Genomic DNA, 20,876 nt, shown 5'->3' with positions numbered 1-20,876 from the left:
ACGACTGCTTGGCTCAGCCCACTGACTGCAGTGTGTGTAGACTGTGTAGTGTGTGTGAAAGCGCCGTTAGAGTCGGCGTCTCGTCTGAAGTACGAGAGTCAATTGAAGTAACAAAAAGAATTCGTGTCTAAAAGTGTGTGTTTGTGGTGTGCAGAAATCGCGGTAGGAGGCCGTGTTGCGAATTGTTGGAAACTGAAGTCAATTGGGGAGTTTAATTTGGTTTTATATTTTTTAGGGGAAGAGAAACCGCGGTATCGAGTCCGTGGCGCAGTTTGAATAATTTGTGAGGTGCACGAGCGGACGGCATCCGCTTTGTGTGCCGCTTAGGGTGTTGTCCGGAATAAGCAGAGGAAGAAGTGTCTCGCAGAAAGTTTGAATGGGACTGCGAGAAGCATGAAGTGTGTGTGAGCCAGCCTCGAGGGGCGGGTTCACAGGTGGAACGAACGAAGAGCAAAATGTGCGTGTGTGAGAGAGAAAGAAAAGGTGGGGGCGAGTGACCAGCCCGTGAGTGTGTGTGAATTCCTTGATGACAAAGAGGGAGACAAAGTACATTAGTTGATTTTTTTGTGAAATAATAAATAGTTAAGAAATCGTAGTGATCAAAGAGGAGAAAGTGAACTAAAGTAAATAAAGCAAATTAAAGAGTGGATTAGTTATAAAGTAATGATAAATTAATTGATAAAATTAACAGTGACATTTAAAGGTGATCAAGTACTCAAGGGTGAATGGAGAATTTGATTGCTGACTGTATGAGAGCTGTTGGGGTGAAAGGAAAATGAGGTTGGAGGAGTGAGTTAACAGGTTAATATGTGGGTGTAAAACAATGGGGTGAAAAAAAAAGAGAGAAAGAAAATCATGAAAACAAAGAAAATAAAAAGTGTGGAAGTGTGAGTGGGAAATTGTCTCCAACTGGGGGAAGCAGTGACGCTACAGGTCACCTTCTTCCCCTGCTGGACACAAAAGAAAACATAATTTGGAGTGTTGTGGATGAAAATAATTAACAACAAAATCAAGAAGATTTTTGTGTTTGCGGTTAAGACCAAATAAAAATTTCATTTTTGGGGTTTAAAGTCAGTAGAGTTCAAAACAAAATAAGCAGAGATGTGTTGCTTTATGAGTGATGAAAACATATGCAGTCACAGTGAATAATGAAAGTCTCTCAGTCTGTCGTTTACAGGTGGGGAACGGACCTGGATCAATTCTCCACGGGCAGCAGTCGGAAGAAAATTATAGGTTAAGATCATTAGAAGAAATAGAAACACCCAGCCAGAATTTTTTGGCTGAATTGTTTTGCAGTTTCCCGTCCTCATCCTGAACAAGCAAGCTCCAAGGAAGCTCTCCCTGAAGACACAGAGTGCAGTTTCAGAAGCACGAGCATGAACATCAACAGTGGACAGGAGTCCAAGAGACAATACCAGAGTTCTGAGCAGAGAGGTCCAGCAGCGCTGTGGGCAAACGGCATCAGAAAGAGAAGAACCACCATCTAGATTGGATGGATGGAGATGCGTTTCCAGCAAGCTGCAACCTCACTGTGTGTGAAGGACTTTTGAGAAGACTGTCTGAGTTTGACATTTGGCATGTTTGGAGTGAGATGGCAATGAAAGAGACAGTGGGACAAAGAGAGACACGGGACAAAGCTGAAAAAACTGACTGCCATTGGACTGAAAAGTGGGAGAGAAAGGAGCAGAAGAGGACTGAGGCGGCTGTTTTAGTGTGGGGAATCAAATTAGGTTAAGGAATCCGGGGAGACAAGCGACTGCCTGGAAGTGGAGGATTGACACAGTGTCCAGACCACCACAAAAGGGGGAGGAAGACAAGCACTGAGGTATGCAAGTGTACTGTTAGAAAAATGGAAAGGTGACACCACACAGGGGACACCACACATAATATGCACCAGAAAAAAAAAAGAGTGAAAAAGAGAGAATTTATATTGTAGATGAAAAAAATTATAGGAAAAAGGTTTTGTGTTGATCAGCCAGGAACAACTACAGTCTCATTTTCTGCTTTTAAGAAAGGACTGTTCACAAGAACAGAGAGAGAGAGAGAGAGAGAGAGAGAGAGAGATGTGTGTTGATTAAGCACTGATAATAATAATGAAAATGTCTTAGTTTGTCACTTTCAGGTGAAAAGCAGACCTGAATCAATTTTCCACATGCAGCGGTTGGAAGAAAGTCATAGTTTAACATCATTGGAAACATGCAGGCCAAGTTTCTGGCTAACTTATTTACAGCACCATGTATTTCTCAACCTCACAAGCGAGCTCTCACTCCTTCCTGAAGACAAGGAATGCAGCTCTAAAGAGCAATAACATGGCAGATAAAGGGACAGCAGCAAAGTCCTGAGCAAAGAGTCCCAGCAAGCAGCAGCAATGTGAACAAACAGCATCAGAGAAGAAGAGCAAACCCATCATCCTGCCTGATTGGATGAATGGCACTGTGTTTCCAACAAGCTGCAACTTCACTGTGCATGTGACAAGAACATTTGAGGAGAACTGAGGAGACTGTTGGAGTTTAACATTTGCCACCTTTGGAGTAAAATGGCAAGAAGAGACAGTGGAACACAGGACAAAGCTGAAGGAGAACTGCCGGCTATTGGACTGTTGAAGTGGGAGAGGACAACAGAGTGAGAAGACTAGGTGAGAACACATGGGAATTATTTAATGTGGGAAATCAAAATTTGGGTTAGCAAACCTGGGGAAAAGAAATCTGACTGCTTAAGTTGGAAAATTGAGAAGGAGTCTGAAACACTGCGAAAATAGAAACATATACAAAATCACATACACAAGCAGAACATGCATTAACCCTACTAACACAAACACAAGAGAGCTCATGAAGATTAGACAACATCTTAAGCATGTGAGTCTGTTTAAAAATCATACACAAAGTGTTACACATTAAAAGAGGGCATTTGTGGAAGGGGTTGACAACACACAGTGTGGTTGCCTATGGTAACCTGCAAGCATTTGGGGTTTAGCTGTGCCTGACTATGACAGAGTTTTTCATTTAGATGTTTCTGAAACAAAATTTGGAGTGAACGGAGTTTGTTTCAGAAAAAAGGGGGAAGGTACATAAAAGGATACATAAAAACAGAAAATGTATTAACCCGACACACACATGTAATGAAGATCAAACACAATTTTAAGTAGGTAATTTTGTTACCATCATCCTGTTTGTTTTAGTGAGTGGGTTGAGAACTGATACATAGACGACTGAATTAGTATTATTTTGGGGAACATGATAGCAGGGGTGAACAGAATCCTGCAGCCAGAGTTTAAATGAGTGAAACTAGCAGATTTTTGTTTTGTTTTGTTTTTTGTTTTGTTTTGTTACTGAACTATGGGTGTTTTCTCACCTATAAGAGAAAGAATATTCCGTGACAAGTCTTAAGACCGGGCTTCTGTATTTTTTCTTTTTTCTTTTGTTTTTCAGTTTTATTTGTCAATTTTTATTTCTATTTTTTGAACAGTGCACTGATTTTTGTTTGTGAATTTCTTCTCTTTAAGCAGATCTGCACGTCGGGAATTAAAAGTGCTACACGTCGTAAAGAAAATTGTTATAAGTGAGCTTCTCCACATTAAAATGGGCTCTGGAGAAAGCCACTTATTTGGGACAATTAGTCCCTGCCTAAAAAAGATTCAGCGAGGAAATCCGATCTAAAGTTCTTCTTCTTTTTCTTTTGAAATGACGTCATTTTGCTGAAAGTGGAAACTAAATGCGACGATAGGTTCCACTATCAGCAAAGAAAGAAAGAATGGATGAATGAATGAATGGAAATAAAAACAAACTGACTGACTGGTAAAAGCTGACAAGACTTAACCACGACTCAAGGTTAAGCTCCACCTAGACAGGACAAAAGGGTGGATGAATTTATGTGTTTCCTTTTACAGGAGCAGAAAGATGACAGCAACATCTGAGGTTGCGTGATGGTTTCACCTTTTAAATGCCATTTTCTGTGTTTGTGAATCTACCAGGGGTGTGTTATTCATGTTGCTCACAGAAGTTACTGTGAGAAAGTGTGTACACACCTGCGCAGCGCTAACATTTGCATTCTCTTTTCTACAGCATTACAGTTCTTCATGTGATTTGATGATGTGATTTCTAACAGAACAATTGGTGGATGTTTGTTTCTCTACTACAGGTTATGAGTTGGTGATGCTGTTACACTGTGTTTTTGGGAAAATGTGAAGGCTACTTTGACAATGTGAATAACATGTGAGAAATTTCCTGTGTTGAAAACTAGTGTCACTTCTTTCCACAGCTATGGATGGCTAACTTTATGGTCTTTTTATGGCACCTCTGGAATGTGGATGGCCGACGCCTGCCCACCACATGAGCCATGTGTGCTGCTAATGTTTGTTTTCTTTAAGAGTGCATGTGGAGGATTCAGCAAAAGTGGACAAGTGACATGAGAAAAACAAATAAGGGATGCAGTGTTTATGGAATAGTTGAATATGGGCTCATTAGCCTGCCACTATTGAACTCAAAGTGATAAAATGGGTGGAGTGAAATTGTTTAAGGAAAGTCACAGATTAATTGTGGAATAAATTGGGATGATTCATGATTTGGGACAAATTATGGTAATAATAGTGATTTAATGATTGGAGAAAACCTGCACATGATACTTGTTTGTTATGCTGAGTACTTTATCACTCTCATGATCTATAGTTGGTTGCAAATGTGAAGTTTGATTTAACAGATTTGTCTTCCAGGTTACAGGCTCCAGGTGGAGCTGGGAGTTAAACAAGCTTAACATGTGACTGCTGATTAATGTTTTTACACAGGGTTACAGGTTGGAGTATGGCTGCTCCAAGTGGGAAACCCTGGAGATTGTTTTAGAGAGAATGTGCAACATTCTTGTGCATGTCTCATTGGGGAGTTGACACATGGCGAAAGCCGTGTGGCGAGAGGAGTGTCATTTTTGAATTTGTAGATGTCGTGAGGTGCCATGATGAGAAGGAGTGGTTGAAAGGATCGTCCACAAGATGGGAGCTGAGGCCAGGAGAGAGGCTTCAGGAGGATCAGAGATCATCTTCAGCACAGCGGACATCACACAGAGAGCTGTGCTACTGAGCTTCCAGGAGATCAAGAGGAGACTTCCCACAGCAAGATTTTAAATAAAATGAAAGATTCAATGTTGACGCTGAGGAAAAGGGAAACACCACCTGGGTCTGGGTGCAGTTCCCCCCTCCAGGGGCGAGGGCACCTAGACCCGGTTTGTAGAGTACGCTTGGGGAGTGTGATCGTGTGTACAACGTCTCTTTATGTCTGTCTCCACGTTGGTTGAGTGTGGAGTAAGTGCATATGAGAGCATGAGGGTGGGAATGGATGTTTGTATCTGTGTGTGCCTGTATGTCTGTGTCTATATGTCAGATTGGGTGTCAGGCGCCACCTCTCTGGGGACATCTCAGGCCCTCCAAGGTTTGGAGGCCTATCTCCCCCTACCACCACTTCCCCTGCCAGTGGCGGACCCCCTCAGACATCGGTGCGTTGGTGGTTCTTTGTGTCCGGGGATGGGCGTCCAGGTACACACCGGCTCACTCCTTGGTGGCTGCTTATCGGGGCCTGGAGCCTGGGGCTCGCTCGGGCCACTTCGGAGGTGGGGTGCCCCCGGCCTCTCGGCCTGGGGCTCGGTCACTCAGGCGCAGCTGGCTGCCGGCGGAGCTCACGGGCGCGTCACTGCAACTCCCCCTGGCTTCTGCTCCGCGGCTGCTGAGTGAGCCCTCATCTGGGACTCTCCTCAGCTCTTTCCGGGACAGTGGCGCAGCTGCCCCTCTGTTGGTCTTCCTTGGTCTCTTGTGTTCTGGGGGCCTCTGGATGTCTGGAGTTTTGATCTCCTCCACACCTGCTTCATGCCCTGGAGGACGGGGCTGTGGCCCCCCCACACCCTCTAGCAGATTATTACATGAAGGAACCTTTTAAAAAAACAAAAAACAAGCGCGTCCATGCTCACAGGTGTACACACGGGTGATCACACCCACAAACTACACCCTTTTTGGCTCCTACCTCAAAGCACACTGTGTTCTGTTGAACTTATGTGCTGCACAATAATGTTTAACATTTAGTATTTACTGTCATATTCCCATATATCATTGTGATGTTGTTTATTCTATTACTCTTGTTCTCTTCTGCTTGCTTTCTTTTTTCTTTCTCAGCAGGTGATCCAGGTGATTGATATATGCATTTTTTTTTCTCTGCCCATTCGGTTGGTTTTTGTCTTTTGCCCTTCTCCCCCGTCCCTCTTCTCAGCTGTTTCTCTTTCCCTCTTTCTTTCTCCCCTTCTTTCCCCCAGTCAAGTCTGTCCCGTATTCAGTAAGTGAAAATAAAATAAACAATAAAAGGTGAATCAAATGGACCATTACGGCAAGGCTGGGATGGTCAATTTGGTAAAGTAAATCCGTTGGGCATCTTTCTTTGCCTTTAGACAACAATTCTGATGGCAAAAGAGCCAAACGGGACAGGCAAAAAAAAAAAAAAAAAAAAAAAAAAAAAAAATGTTGACGCTGAGGAAGACGACTAAGGTGTACGACGTGCTCTGCCTTAAATCTTCAGCAGCGTTGGAACATGAGAACTCGAGGGATGGAGAGAGCGTGCCAAGCTCTAAAAGTGACGGTGCAGAGGAAGTCCAGCGATGGAATTGTGTTTCTGTGTGAGGCACAAATACTAGGAGACTGGGAAATAGTTGACACCACTTTTCCCAAGGATGAAGATCACCTAAAGTGTGTCACTTTGCCATGCAGATTTGATGCTCTGCAGAGAAGCCTTCTGTGAGGGAGAGATGTAAATAGACGAGCCTTTTATCTACATTTAAATCATGTCAACTTCTCTAGGCTGGTTGAGGGGGAATTGGAGAAAAATGGTAGTGTTAGGTGTGACTGTTGTTATTGTAACTGTGATTTTTCTTATAAGTGAATTGCCCAGAGACAGACCTGAATCCATTCCAGCGACTGCATCATCACAGGCCACGGTGAAGCGAACCAAACGTAGTGAAACAGGTAAATCAGATGAGTGTTTTGATTATTATGGCGGTGTAGAGTTGGACTACGTTAAAGGGTCCACTACTTCGTACACATTCGATCTTTGTGCTGTCATTAAATGTCCATCCATTCGCTTCCGCTTATCCTTTTCAGGGTTGCGGGGGGCGCTGGAGCCTATCCCAGCTGTCATAGGGCGAGAGGCAGGGTACACCCTGGACAGGTCGCCAGTCTGTCGCAGGGCTAACACACAGGGACAGACAACCATTCACACTCACATTCACACCTAGTGGCAATTTGGATTATCCAATTAACCTATCCCCACAAGCTGCATGTCTTTGGACGGTGGGAGGAAGCCGGAGTACCCGGAGAGAACCCACGCAAACACGGGGAGAACATGCAAACTCCACACAGAAAGACCCCGGCCTGATGGTGGAATTGAACTCAGGACCTTCTTGCTGTGCGGCAACAGTGCTAACCACCGTGCCATGTAAAGGTTTAAATAGTTCATGGCGGGAATATGATGTTTGGGTAGGTTACAATCCAATGGTAGATATAGAGTGTAATAATCAGAAGCTTGGTTACCCCTATCACACTTATTGGAAGGGCCCATGTGATTACTGGTCTACCATAGTGGAGTATTCTGGCATGTGGCGCCCCTACAAGGACGCCACGTAGGGGCAATAAATGAAGAAGCAATTCATGCCTTCAATTTCGATTTAGCACAACAAGACTGGAGTTTGGTGTATGAAGAGTCAGATGCGGACAAGGCTTATGACAATTTCCTAGATATTTTCACTATGTTGTACAATAAACATTGTCCTGTAAACAAACACAAGACAAAGAAAAAATATAAAGTCCTTGGCTCACAAAAGGAATTATTAATGCTTGCAAAAAGAAAAACAATCTGTATAAACAGTTCATCAAAGTAAAAACAAAAGAAGTGGAACAAAGATATAAAGCATATAGAAATAAATTGACTGATATTATAAGAATGAGTAAACAACTTTATTATAGAAGAAGATTATATGAAAAAAACAATATAAAAGGAACTTGGGATGTGTTAAACAACTTAATTAAACAAGGATCTTCTGAAACATCATATCCTGAATGTTTCATTGATGCAAATGGTGAAAATCACAACATGAGTAGCATTGTAGATGGGTTCAATAATTTTTTTTTATAAATGTTGGCCCTGAACTAGCAGCGGACATCCCGTGTCAAAAAAAAGAAAATATCAGTAATATAAAATCAAATCTCTTTTCACTGTTCCTCTCAGCTACAAATGAGCAAGAAGTAATAAATATCACATTAAAATGTAAAAGTAAGTGTTCAATGGATTATCATGACATAAATATGTCTGTAGTTAAACAGGTTATTCTGAATATTGCTAGTCCCTTAACATACTGTATGTCTGCAATTTATCATTTCAGTCCGGTTGTTTTCCAAAAAAAATGAAAATTGCGAAAGTAATACCACTATACAAAAGTAATGACAAACACAGTTTTACCAGTTTTAGGCTGATAATAAATACATGATATCATTTCATTCATTTCAAAGGTTTATTTGCATGACGCACAAACAGAGACAATTGAAAGGTACAAATGTGCATGACACGAATTCAAACGTGGTGCAGATGTGTGTCACAGGTTGATCTGGCTGTAGGCTGTGGCACTTGGCCAGAGGTGGCGCTGGTTGACTCGAGTCCATGTTAGTGCACAAAGTAAACTGCTCGCTTTAGTTGTGAAGCAAAAACGCTGAATTCGGAGAAATAAAACGTGCGAGGGGAACGATAACGACGACAAGAGTCTCCCGATCGTTTACTCTTGCTGTCCTGTGAACAACATCGGCGTGGTGTTACTTGTTTGCTGTTTTCGCGATCGCGTCGCGCGTGAGGATATCACCAGGTAAACTCGCCACATTTTTAAACATTTTGTTGTTCAACAGCATCAAGACTGACGGAGTGTGTTTGAGATAACCTCACAAGTGTCACAGATGACACATTTGGCGTTTTTTTGCTGGTTTGTCGATAGCAGCTCCTGAAACGCAAGACTGCCACACATCTGTTCGACCAACGCCAGTCGATCTAAACGCCAGTAGATCTGGAACAGCGGCGCCCCCCGTGTGCGGCAGCCTGTTACAGCAGCTCTGCTCATTCTGAGTTTCTTTCTTTCTTATTTTTTTCTTCTCGTAATTTTTTTTATAACTAACGTATTAGTAATTAGACTCTGCAACCATGTTCTACCATTTTGTGCTAGTTCTGGTCGTTTTTCTTAGTTTATTTCTACTTTTTTCACCCGTGTCTGGGGACCCAGAGCAGGAATCCTTTGTTTACAGTAAGGATCAGCTGTTAGCACTGCGTCCCGCAACGGTACTGTCGGCGGACAGACCCGACATTCCCAGCGAGCTGAGGAGGAAAAGACGGGGGTGTCGTGCTGGGAAGGAGCGCCGTCGCCCGTGAAGGAGACGTTATCGACCATCTCTTCCTTCTGTAATTATTGGAAACGTAAGATCTTTGCCCTATAAGATGAATGAGCTCACGTCGCTAACCTGGTCACAGAGGGAGTACCGGTTTTGGCACAACACCGGCAATGTAGCATCATGATGCTAACGGAATCATGGCTAACACCGCTAACTCCGGACACGAGCGTGACACTACTGGGATTTCAGATGCTGCGAGCGGACAGGACGAGAGAGCGGTAAGAGGAAAGGAGGGGGACTGACAGTGTTTGTGAATGACAGATGGTGTAACCCCCTTTCACATCACTGTGAAAGAACAACTCTGCAGCAGAGTGGGAGGTGATCTGTGACGACCACGGAGAGGACATTGACAGCCTTACTACATGTATTACTGACTATACAACACGTTCTCACTCCCAACTCGTCAAACGTGTGACGCATGGTCAGGCTCCCTCTGCTGCACTTATGGACGTGCAGGGTACCCCTCTCGCGTCGGGAATTGACGTGAAGGGTCCTCCGATTGAAGAGATTGCCGCGGAAGTGCCTTTTGTTGGTATATTTAGACATTTTCCAAATCACATTGTAGTGACGTATACAGAACACAATAAATTATATAATGTAAACAACTACCTGAAAAACAGGTAGAACAATACTTTTGTATGGTTTATTGCATTTACGGAGGGAGTGATGTATGCTGGGTAATGGCACAGCTAGCTACTGGGTGGCTTTATTCACCCGCTTCGGCTGTTATCAGTCCATACAATGGGCGTTATTAGCACAAATCAGTCCCATAGATATGGGCCATCTCCTGCTAGATTGTTCAGAAGGTTGTTCTCATCCACCCAGATGGAGGATCACTAACAGGAGCGTGGAAGACTCCAGAATCCACTCTGGCTGCAATCCGGTGGATATGCAGTGTGTACAGGTAAGACCATTTAAACGGACAGCATTTATAGAATGACTATTAAAAGTCAGCGAGTGTCAGTAATGTTAATGTGGTTATCTTAGTAATACACAGAGTGCTAATATAACAGCTTTAAGATGCATTTGTAGATATTATTACGTGTTTTACCGTCTTTATGGTGCTAGCTTAAAGTTACGGTGTAAACGTTAGCTTATATTGGAGGAAAGCTGTTACTGGCTAAACGATGTTAGCACAGAAATATTAGCTTCTGTCATGACCAGTGTTGGGTAAGTTACTTTAAAATAGTAACTTAGTTACATTACTAGTTACTTCTCTCAAAAGTAACTCCATTACTTCAAGTTACTCGTTACTTTCAAAGTAACTAGTTACTAGGGAAAGTAACTTTGGTTTTACTCAGAATTCTCTTATTAATGTGTTGCTTCCATAACTTTGCCAGTCTTCTAGCTTGCTTACTTGCCACAAGTGCACTGTGCCACCTACCAATAGAAAGGAAAAGATAATGTGCATATTTCCACGAGAGAAATCCTACACCTGGACCGTCATTGACTGCTGCCATGATTCTAGCCTATGTCACAGCGTCATGTGCGCCTTTTACATCCAACACAAAAACTGCAGTCGTGGTGCTTTCAATTGTACTCAGAACTCGGAAATGCTGCCTTCTGAATAGGAAGATGTAGGCAACACCAGACTGCAGATGAGCTGCATACAGAGCTGGACTGGGACAAAAAAATTGTCCACCATTATAGGAAAAATCATAAAGCCTTTGAATGAAAATAAACACAGTGATGTACACTGTTCTGATGGTATATATGCATCAATCTATCAATCGTTTGTTGTAAGATTCAGATAATTATTTTTTAAAAGCTAGACATTTTAAATGAGAATAAGAAAGAAAAGTATTTCTTTGTGCCCCCCTCTGCCTGTTAATGCCCTACCTGCCCCCCTGGCAAAACTTTGCTAGATCCGCACCTGCACAGTTACCAGCTGTCAGCTACCTAAAAAAGGATCCTGGGGTTATTTGTCTCTCAGAAACTGTTCATAACTTCCCTTCAACTCATTCATGTCACCTAAAAGGTAAACCTGTTTCTCCATCACCTGTTCAGCTCTGATGATCCAGTAAGGACATCTCCTGATTTCATCCTCATGTTTCCCTCTCACCAGATAACCAAACCATATCATGACCAGCAGGTTTACAGCTGTGGCTCCAGCAAACATCAGCTGATACTAGAAATTAATATTAAATAAATTCTAACAACAGCTGATCAAGCTTAAACTGCTGTTGTTGTTTAGCGCGACATCCGCTGGCTTCCTCTTTCGGCGCAAAGTGAGCGATAAACAAACAAGAGAGCCGATCAGCTGATCATTGATCAGTTTTCATGATTGAAGTAGGAGAGGGAGGGGGAGAGAATGAGAGAAGAAGAGGCAGCTGTGCAGCAAAGACAGAATAACTCCAGCTTTGTGCCTTTTTCATTGTAGCTGAATTACGGGACAAACTGTTCCGCGTAATATTTTCTCTGAATACCAGGCGGGACGGTTGGCAACTCTAATAACTTATAAACAAAATAAAGTTCAACATCATTAACATCATAGCACCCACCCAGCTGTATAGAAACTCCGTCATGCTAGCTAGCACGCAGTACGGAAAAAGTCAGCATAACGAAAATAAACTCCACCTAAACTTGGTTCATATCTGACCCAGAGAGACTGCAGGTCATAACTTCTTACCTGAAGTTCAGTTCACACTTGGACCGGCGGCCGCCTCGGGTCTCTTTTCCTCCCTTTCCCTCATCCACCTCATCCACCTGCTGGCCTCCACCACTTGCTAATGTTACTGAATCTGTGGAACCTCCGCGATAGCCACCACACGAAGTAACGAGTAACGACCCTATCTAAATCCCAGTAACGACTAACGCGTTCCTGATTTTGGCATAATAACTAGTTACCGTGCTCGTTACCACAATAATAACGTAGTTACTGTAACGCGTTACTTAATAACGCGTTAGTCCCAACACTGGTCATGACTGATGAAGTTACTAGTTAATAAAGTTTCCAGTAAAGTGTTTAATCGCAGCCACAGACTGACAGCAAATATCTCGATTAGCTTCAGTGCATCTGTAATAAATATGTGCAAGTTTCAGTGCTTCGTTTAAACTGTATGATACTTATACTGACCCAGGGTCAGTGTAAAATACAATCCTAGCTGTGTGAACAAAGCCTGGCTCCTTTAATCCTGCATGACAAACCTCAGGATGCAGGTTATTATTACTCTTTCCTGCTGGCACACCTGAGAGTCAGCTAGAAACTTACAGTGACGTGGACATCATGCAAAGACTGCCAGACTCTGTAATACTGCAAATGATCAGTGACTCAGGTTAACACTAAACTTTAAGCGGCACCTCTGTGTCTCTGTGTGCTGAACATTTAGGATTGAGTCAGGCTGCATTGACTGTGGGACTTTAATGTGTTAAAAGCAGGTTGAAGACGGCTCAGAAACATTTGAAGATTAAAATTTAGCATTATGGCTGCTGGTGGTTTGTAAAGCCTCTACTCAGCTGTATTTTTGTTACTAATTTATGTTTGTTGTTGTTTAACACAGATTTCAGAAGAGCAAAGATGCTTAATAGTTTAACTAGATTTCATTTGTCAGTGTGGGACTGCTGAGTCACCTGAAGAACTCATTTCATTCATTCTCCACATGATGTTCATTTACAGAAATGTTTCGCAGGAACTGATTTCTCCCAAAGGGTGAACTAGTGTGTTTCCATAGATTACCTCTGTATGAATGTACTTCTTAAATGAAGGCAAGTGTTTGTCCTTTTTTGTTCCTCAGGTACAGTACGTGATATCAAGGGCAGGCGGTCAACACTGGGGGAAGACAAGAAGCAGACGTACTTCCAAGAGGGAGCTGCAGTGAGGTCAGAGGTCAGAATCTGAAACAGCTCAGGTTTATATTTTAGAGGTTATAAAAAATCAAAATGTATTATTTAAAGAAGCCTTTAAATAATAGTCATAATTATGATTATTATAAGAAATATCAAACATTTAAGTGGATTTTCTGTTACACATATCGTGTTAGCCCTGCAATAAACTGGCAGCCTGTCTTTGTCCTGTATCAGCTGGGATAGGCTTCATCCTCCCGCGACCTTGAATTGGATACATTGTATTCCAATTATGTAATCTGATCATTTACAAACTCAAGCTATCTAATCAAAATGTAAGTAATAATTATAAAATGCAGAAATAAGTGTGACATAAATGTAAATGTGTGAGCTGACATAGAGGACAGCTACATGTAGTCTGAAAAACCTTTGTTGTCAAGTTTGCAGGTCTATCAGCACGAGACATTCTTACATAGAAGAGACATTAAAGTCTCTGACTCAGTGAAGCATTATTGGTCCCGTCTGTTTGGATAAATATAGTAAGTTGATGTTTGTCCATTTATTGACACATTTTCTTAAGTGCTTATCCAGCTCAGGATCACAGTGGAGCTGCAGCTGGATATGTTCACTAAATAAACCTTACAAAAGTTAACAATAAACCTGCATCCATGTACGTTGTTGTCCACAGGATGAGAAAATCAAACTGGAAGACTGTGGAACATGTTAATAAATGTTTGTGTGTTTATGCCTGTGTCTTTCACAGGAGGCGCTGGAAGGTTTCCCTAATAGTTCCTGGTGAATCAAAGCAGAACCATAAAGGTTGCTGGACTGCATGATGGCCTTACCCCTGAGCAGTCATCCTGTTAAAGGAGGAACCAGTTAGAAGCTGTTTTCAAAGTAGCTGAGCAGATTTCATCTCAAGTAAGCGATTAACTGTTTGTTCATCTGTTCTGCCACTTAAAGAGCATTTAAGGACGTCTTTTGAGTGTCCAGTTGAATTAATTCTACTGGCTCTCATGGTCATTTGTTATTATAGACATATTTTTCATCTTCATCCAGCTATTTAGTAAATTCTATCTATTTAGTAATATCCGTCAGCTATAAAATGTAATATAAATATAAAAATATCTAAATATCTCCTGCCCTTTATGTTTTAATGATGTAAGTCTGTTTACATTAGCATTCCTCACATATCAATGAGATGCTGTACAGTACAATCCTACTGACACAGCAGAGGGATAACGACGGCTATTCAACATCGTTACACGACACATTCGAGCTGCATGACGCAGACAAAGTGACTAAATCATCTTTTTTGTGGTTTATTGTCTTCAAACCAGCAGACAAAGCCGATGGCAGAAGATGTCGGAGAAGAACTTCAGGCCGTGGACTGAAAAGGTATTTTTTTCTTGTTATCAAAGACATTTGGAGTGGCAGCTTCTACAAGTGGTTGTGCTAAAGTAAAGCTTACAGTCTAAGAAATCACAGTGTTGATGTTCAGCACAAAGAGAAAAGCTCACTTGTTTGAATTTATTTACAATCATAGTTTTATAAATTCTGACTGTAAACAGCTTTTACAGCTTTGATATTGTTTGACACTCGATATCAGGTTTAATTTAAAGGTTTCTGTGTCCCAATGAGCCATTTACACTGACCAGTGTTTCACTTTAACTGTAACACATTCATTATTTAGATTCAACAAAGAAATAACTGAATGTAAAAAATGGCAGCCCTCAGGCAGGTTTATAGAGATATATGCACGCATTATGAAATTTATGTATCCCAGATAATTGTTATTCATCTAGTCATGGCAGACCCACCTCTTCCTCCCAAGTTAACTGCAACCCAAAAGAACTAGTGGGGCTATTTACACACTCACAACCAGTGTGGGGTAAAAAGAGCCACCAAAAAGCTGTCAGCCACAGATGTGCTATAAGAGTTAGAAACTCTACTTATGGAGAAACTTTCTAAGCCTAACAGGGGACAGGAACTCCTGCCCAAATAACATGATATAACCCCACATACAGCCCAGCCATAAAGTGAACCAAGTCATTTAGTTAAAGACAGCATGGGACCAAATGCATGTAACCAGCCTGCACCAACCTGACATTTCTTCCTCCTGAATTAAATGAATGAATGGATGAAAGTTAAATGACTACAAACCTAAAGCCACTAGTTCCCACACTGGAGCTCCCTTTTTTTTTTTTTTTCTCATGTTCCAACGCTGCTGAAGATTTAAGGCAGAGCACGTCGTACACCTTAGTCGTCTTCCTCAGCGTCAACATTTTTTTTTTTTTTTTTTTTTTTGGCCTGTCCCGTTTGGCTCTTTTGCCATCAGAATTGTTGTCTAAAGGCAAAGAAAGATGCCCAACGGATTTACTTTACCAAACTGACCATCCCAGCCTTGCCGTAATGGTCCATTTGATTCACCTTTTATTGTTTATTTTATTTTCACTTACTGAATACGGGACAGACTTGACTGGGGGAAAGAAGGGGAGAAAGAAAGAGGGAAAGAGAAACAGCTGAGAAGAGGGACGGGGGAGAAGGGCAAAAGACAAAAACCAACAGAACGGGCAGAGAAAAAAAATGCATATATCAATCACCTGGATCACCTGCTGAGAAATAAAAAAGAAAGCAAGCAGAAGAGAACAAGAGTAATAGAATAAACAACATCACAATGATATATGGGAATATGACAGTAAATACTAAATGTTAAACATTATTGTGCAGCACATAAGATCAACAGAACACAGTGTGCTTTGAGGTAGGAGCCAAAAAGGGTGTAGTTTCAGAATCAGAATCAGAATCAGAATACTTTATTGATCCCTGGGGGAAATTATTATTATTATTTTTTTTTTTGTTACAGTGCTCCATTTTAAACCAACATTAAGACAAGACAGACAATACGCTAACTAAGAATAGTACAATATATACATATATATACATACATAAGTCACTTATAAATAAATATTTGGAAAAGAAACATGTGTAGTTGTAGCAGCAGTGTGTTAAGTGGATGCGTTGTACAGGGAGATGGCCACAGGCAGGAATGATTTCCTGTGTCGTTCAGTGGTGCTTTTCGGTAATCTCAGTCTCTCACTGAACGAGCTCCTGTGACTGACCAACATGTCATGGAGTGGGTGGGAGGTGTTATCCAACATTGTCTTTATCTTGGACAGCATCCGCCTCTCCGACACCACCTTGAGGGAGTCCAGCTCCATCCCCACAACATTGCTGGCCTTACGGATCAGTTTATTAAGTCTGTTGGCATCTGCGACCCTCAGCCTGCTCCCCCAGCATGCAACAGCATAGAGGATTGCACTGGCCACCACAGACTCATAGAAAATCCTCAGCATTTTCTGGCAGATGTTGAAGGACCTCAGTCGCCTCAAAAAATAGAGACGACTCTGGCCCTTCCTGTAAAGTGCTGTGGTGTTTTTAGCCCAGTCCAGTTTATTGTCAATGTGTACTCCAAGGTATTTATAGTCCTCCACAATGTCAACACTGACCCCCTGGATTGAAACAGGGGTCAAGTGTTTCCTGGTCTTCCTGAAGTCCACGATCAGTTCCTTGGTCTTTGCCACGTTGAGCTGCAGATGATTCTGCTCACACCACGTGACAAAGGAGTCGACCACAGCCCGGTACTCTGTCTCATCATCCCTGCTGATGCATCCAACCACCGCAGAGTCATCAGAAAACTTCTGAAGATGGCAGGTCTCTGTGCAGTGGCTGAAGTCTGTGGTGTAGAGGGTGAAGAGGAAGGGGGAGAGGACAGTCCCCTGTGGTGCCCCTGTGTTGCTAATCACCTTGTCAGACACACACTGTGGGAGACGTACATATTGTGGTCTTCCTGTCAGGTAATCAACAATCCAGGACACCAGAGAAGCATCCACCTGCATCGCTGCTAACTTATCACCCAGGAGGGTCGGCCTGATGGTGTTGAAAGCACTGGAAAAGTCAAAAAACATGACCCTCACAGTGCTCGCCGGCTGGTCCAGATGGGTGTAGACACGATTGAGCAGGTAGATGATGGCGTCCTCTGTTCCGAGACGAGGCTGATAAGCGAACTGAAGGGGATCCAGATGTGGTCTTACTATGGGTCGCAGCTGGTCCAGGATGAGCCTTTCCAGGGTCTTCATGATGTGGGAGGTCAGTGCCACGGGCCTGTAATCCTGGGGGCCACTGGGACGAGGCATCTTTGGTACAGGGACGAGGCATGATGTCTTCCACATCACCGGGACCCTCTGCAGGGTGTGATCACCCGTGTGTACACCTGTGAGCATGGACGCGCTTGTTTTTTGTTTTTTTTAAAAGGTTCCTTCATGTAATAATCTGCTAGAGGGTGTGGGGGGGCCACAGCCCCGTCCTCCAGGGCGTGAAGCAGGTGTGGAGGAGATCAAAACTCCAGACATCCAGAGGCCCACAGAACACAAGAGACCAAGGAAGACCAACAGAGGGGCAGCTGCGCCACTGTCCCGGAAAGAGCTGAGGAGAGTCCCAGATGAGGGCTCACTCAGCAGCCGCGGAGCAGAAGCCAGGGGGAGTTGCAGTGACGCGCCCGTGAGCTCCGCCGGCAGCCAGCTGCGCCTGAGTGACCGAGCCCCAGGCCGAGAGGCCGGGGGCACCCCACCTCCGAAGTGGCCCCTCCAGGCCCCGATAAGCGGCCGCCAAGGAGTGAGCCGGTGTGTACCTGGACGCCCATCCCCGGACACAAAGAACCACCAACGCACCGATGTCTGAGGGGGTCCGCCACTGGCAGGGGAAGTGGTGGTAGGGGGAGATAGGCCTCCAAACCTTGGAGGGCCTGAGATGTCCCCAGAGAGGTGGCGCCTGACACCCAACCTGACATATAGACACAGACATACAGGCACACACAGATACAAACATCCATTCCCACCCTCATGCTCTCATATGCACTTACTCCACACTCAACCAACGTGGAGACAGACATAAAGAGACGTTGTACACACGATCACACTCCCCAAGCGTACTCTACAAACACTACACACTGGAGCTCCCTGACACTGTGTGTTAACCGTATTTAGCTTGTATCAACAGTTGTAACAGGCTAAGCCACCTGAGACACTGCATTGAATTTGTTCCTGTCTTAATGATTTCAGCTGACTGGTTTCAACTCAGATGTTCTGCTTTTTCCTTTCAGTAGATCAAAGCAGCTCGTGCTCCTTCTGCTTCCAATTTAGAAGAAGAAGAAGAAGAAGGCGAAGGCTTCAGCGAAGTGGCGTTCATGGTCTTAGTGAACAGTCACGGTCACACACTGCATGTGGTTTTAAAAGCAACATGTCTGTTCACCACAACAATGGAGATGTGTAATATTAGTGCAGCTACGGTTTGTTCTTGAACATCAGGGGCCCGTTCTTCGTACGTCGCTTACTACATCCAAGATCAAATGACACATCCAAGACCAAATCATCACGCTAACCGTGAGCTCGCTAATCTGGTTCTCCGAACACACCTGCTGTTGACGATTAGTACAGCTGGATGAAGTAATGTGAGATCACTGGGTGTCGTAAAAGGGGCTACGCATCGATAGTAGAAACATTGATCGGCAACCCTTTGATTGGTCGGCGAAAATGTCGAAGGAGCGCGCTCGGCTCGGTATTTTTCGGCAGCAGAGCAAGAACTCTTGAGTGAGGGATTTCAGGAGTTTCAGAGTTTAATCAGAACGCAAGGGAACACTGCAAAGGCTGCAAAAGCAAGGAGAGAGGGCTGGCAGAAAGTTGCTGACAAATTAAACTCGTAAGTAATTTAATAATAACAATAATAATGGAGTGGATTTATATAGCGCTTTTCAAGGCACCCAAAGCGCTTTACACTGCCACTATTCAGTCACTCTCACATTCACACACTGGTGGAGGCAGCTACGGTTGTAGCCACAGCTGCCCTGGGGCAGACTGACAGAAGCGAGGCTGCCATATTGCGCCATCGGCCCCTCTGGCCAACACCAGTAGGCGGTAGGGTAGATTTATCATATCACACCATATTATCCAATATTATATTACATTATATTATATTATAATATGTTATATTATATCCCCTTTCACATTAGAGCCACAACAGGACCCACTAGAACATGGGAACAAGTAAAAGTGAAATATAAGAATATTCTACAGAATGGTAATATTTATCACTTATATTGCTTTTCGTCTCTAGGAAAGAGACCCTGGAATACTCTGTTTGTTTGTTCATAACCGCAACCAAGAAAAGGGCAGAGCAAAAAAAAGACAGGTGGTGGTCCTGCACCCCCTCGTCAACAAGTTGGTTAAGTAAATAATACCCTCACGGGAATATCGATATCTCTCAATGAGCACACTGTCGCGCTGAGCTAAAGGATCCTGTCTATCCCGCAATATACGCTGAATTCTGAGGACTCTCCTTATCAATCTTGCACCTTCCGCAATGGGCTGCTCGCGTAAACGGACAGGACATGGCTGCGACAGGCTTCCCAAATCCACCTTCGCTTTTATAGCCGTGGTCTCTCATCTTGATTACACGAAGTAATTTACTATTACTACTCTGAAATATGAATTACATCTGTAATAATCACATACATGTAATAGAATGTTAATAGTACATTTCCCTTTTTTAGGAAATGACCTGTATGTATCTGTGTGACATCAATAAAAGGATCAGGTGCTGCATTATCTTTAGTTACATTGATGTTATTTATTTATGGTGAAACAGTGGTGGAATATCGCTGTTGCTTTCGTATAAATGAAGCGGACATACCTGCGTGGCCGCGATCTAATCCTGTTTACATAAAGTAAACCTGCTCCCGAGCAGGTTTACGCTTACGGCTCTGTTGCTATGACAGCAAGTCCCGGATGAGCTTCGGGGAACCGAACGATCCAAGATCACGCGAAATCGACAACAATCAAATCCAGCTAACTTACTTAGCGAGGTACGAAGAACGGGCCCCAGTTCTGTTTTCTACTTTGATCACTTAGACCAAAAAAGTGTTGTTTTCAGATTCTTTCTTTTACATCTATAAACCACCTGTTCAGTTTTTTTTATTACAATTAGTTTCACATAAATGTTAGTGTTTCCTTTATGATCTTTTAATGCTTACACTACACTGTACATGTCTACATTAGAGACATTTCTGTTACCTGTTTCTGTTGACTCAGAGTTGTGAAATGTTCTTTTATTTGATGCACAATATGAAGTTCATAATTTTCTTACAAATAAAACTAATGACAAACATGAACAGCTGTGGTTATTTCTGAGACATGAGTTTTTGAATGTGTTCATATTTAGACAGTGTGCATCTGTCTGCTGAAACTGTGATGGTGAACCTGAGGTGATGGTCAACAGAAGGCAAATATAAAACAATATTGAAGTAATGTCTTTACCCTCTGCAGCGTGTGGACGCAATCACCTTATTCACTGTAGTAAACGTGCACCGCTAGCTCACGTGACTGACTGTCTCCATGGTTACATCGTATATTATTAGCTATGTAAACAGCTTCCAAAGATGCCGCCATAGCTCTCTGCAGCTGTAACACTTTCACACTTTGCAAATCATTTCACGTGTTTGATAGTTATGAAGACAGAATATGTTTTTAAGGTCATGCTAGGCGGTTGCTATGGTGGTTGCTGTGGACTTGGGTGGACCGCGTCCGAT

The 20,876-nt window shown here is 42.9% G+C and overlaps 1 long non-coding RNA gene across 1 annotated transcript in view; it reads left to right on the top strand.

The window, feature by feature from the left end:
- The window catches only part of LOC146713001 (uncharacterized), a 209,296-nt gene extending 188,837 nt beyond the window's left edge, over positions 1 to 20,459 (top strand). The window contains exons 5-10 of the long non-coding RNA XR_014917528.1: positions 10,277 to 10,355; positions 13,186 to 13,277; positions 13,998 to 14,155; positions 14,575 to 14,632; positions 18,396 to 20,004; positions 20,036 to 20,459. This is a non-coding gene — a long non-coding RNA (uncharacterized LOC146713001). The remainder of the gene's footprint in view (positions 1 to 10,276; positions 10,356 to 13,185; positions 13,278 to 13,997; positions 14,156 to 14,574; positions 14,633 to 18,395; positions 20,005 to 20,035) is intronic.
- Positions 20,460 to 20,876: the final 417 nt, after the last annotated feature.

This window comes from Copadichromis virginalis, linkage group LG3 (genome assembly GCF_057382275.1).
Source record: "Copadichromis virginalis isolate Kocher_CV1m ecotype Utaka linkage group LG3, C_Virginalis_male_GT1.1, whole genome shotgun sequence".
Lineage (NCBI taxonomy): Eukaryota > Metazoa > Chordata > Actinopteri > Cichliformes > Cichlidae > Copadichromis > Copadichromis virginalis.
Note: the sequence above shows the minus strand (reverse complement) of the source record. Positions and strands in the feature narration are given on the sequence as shown.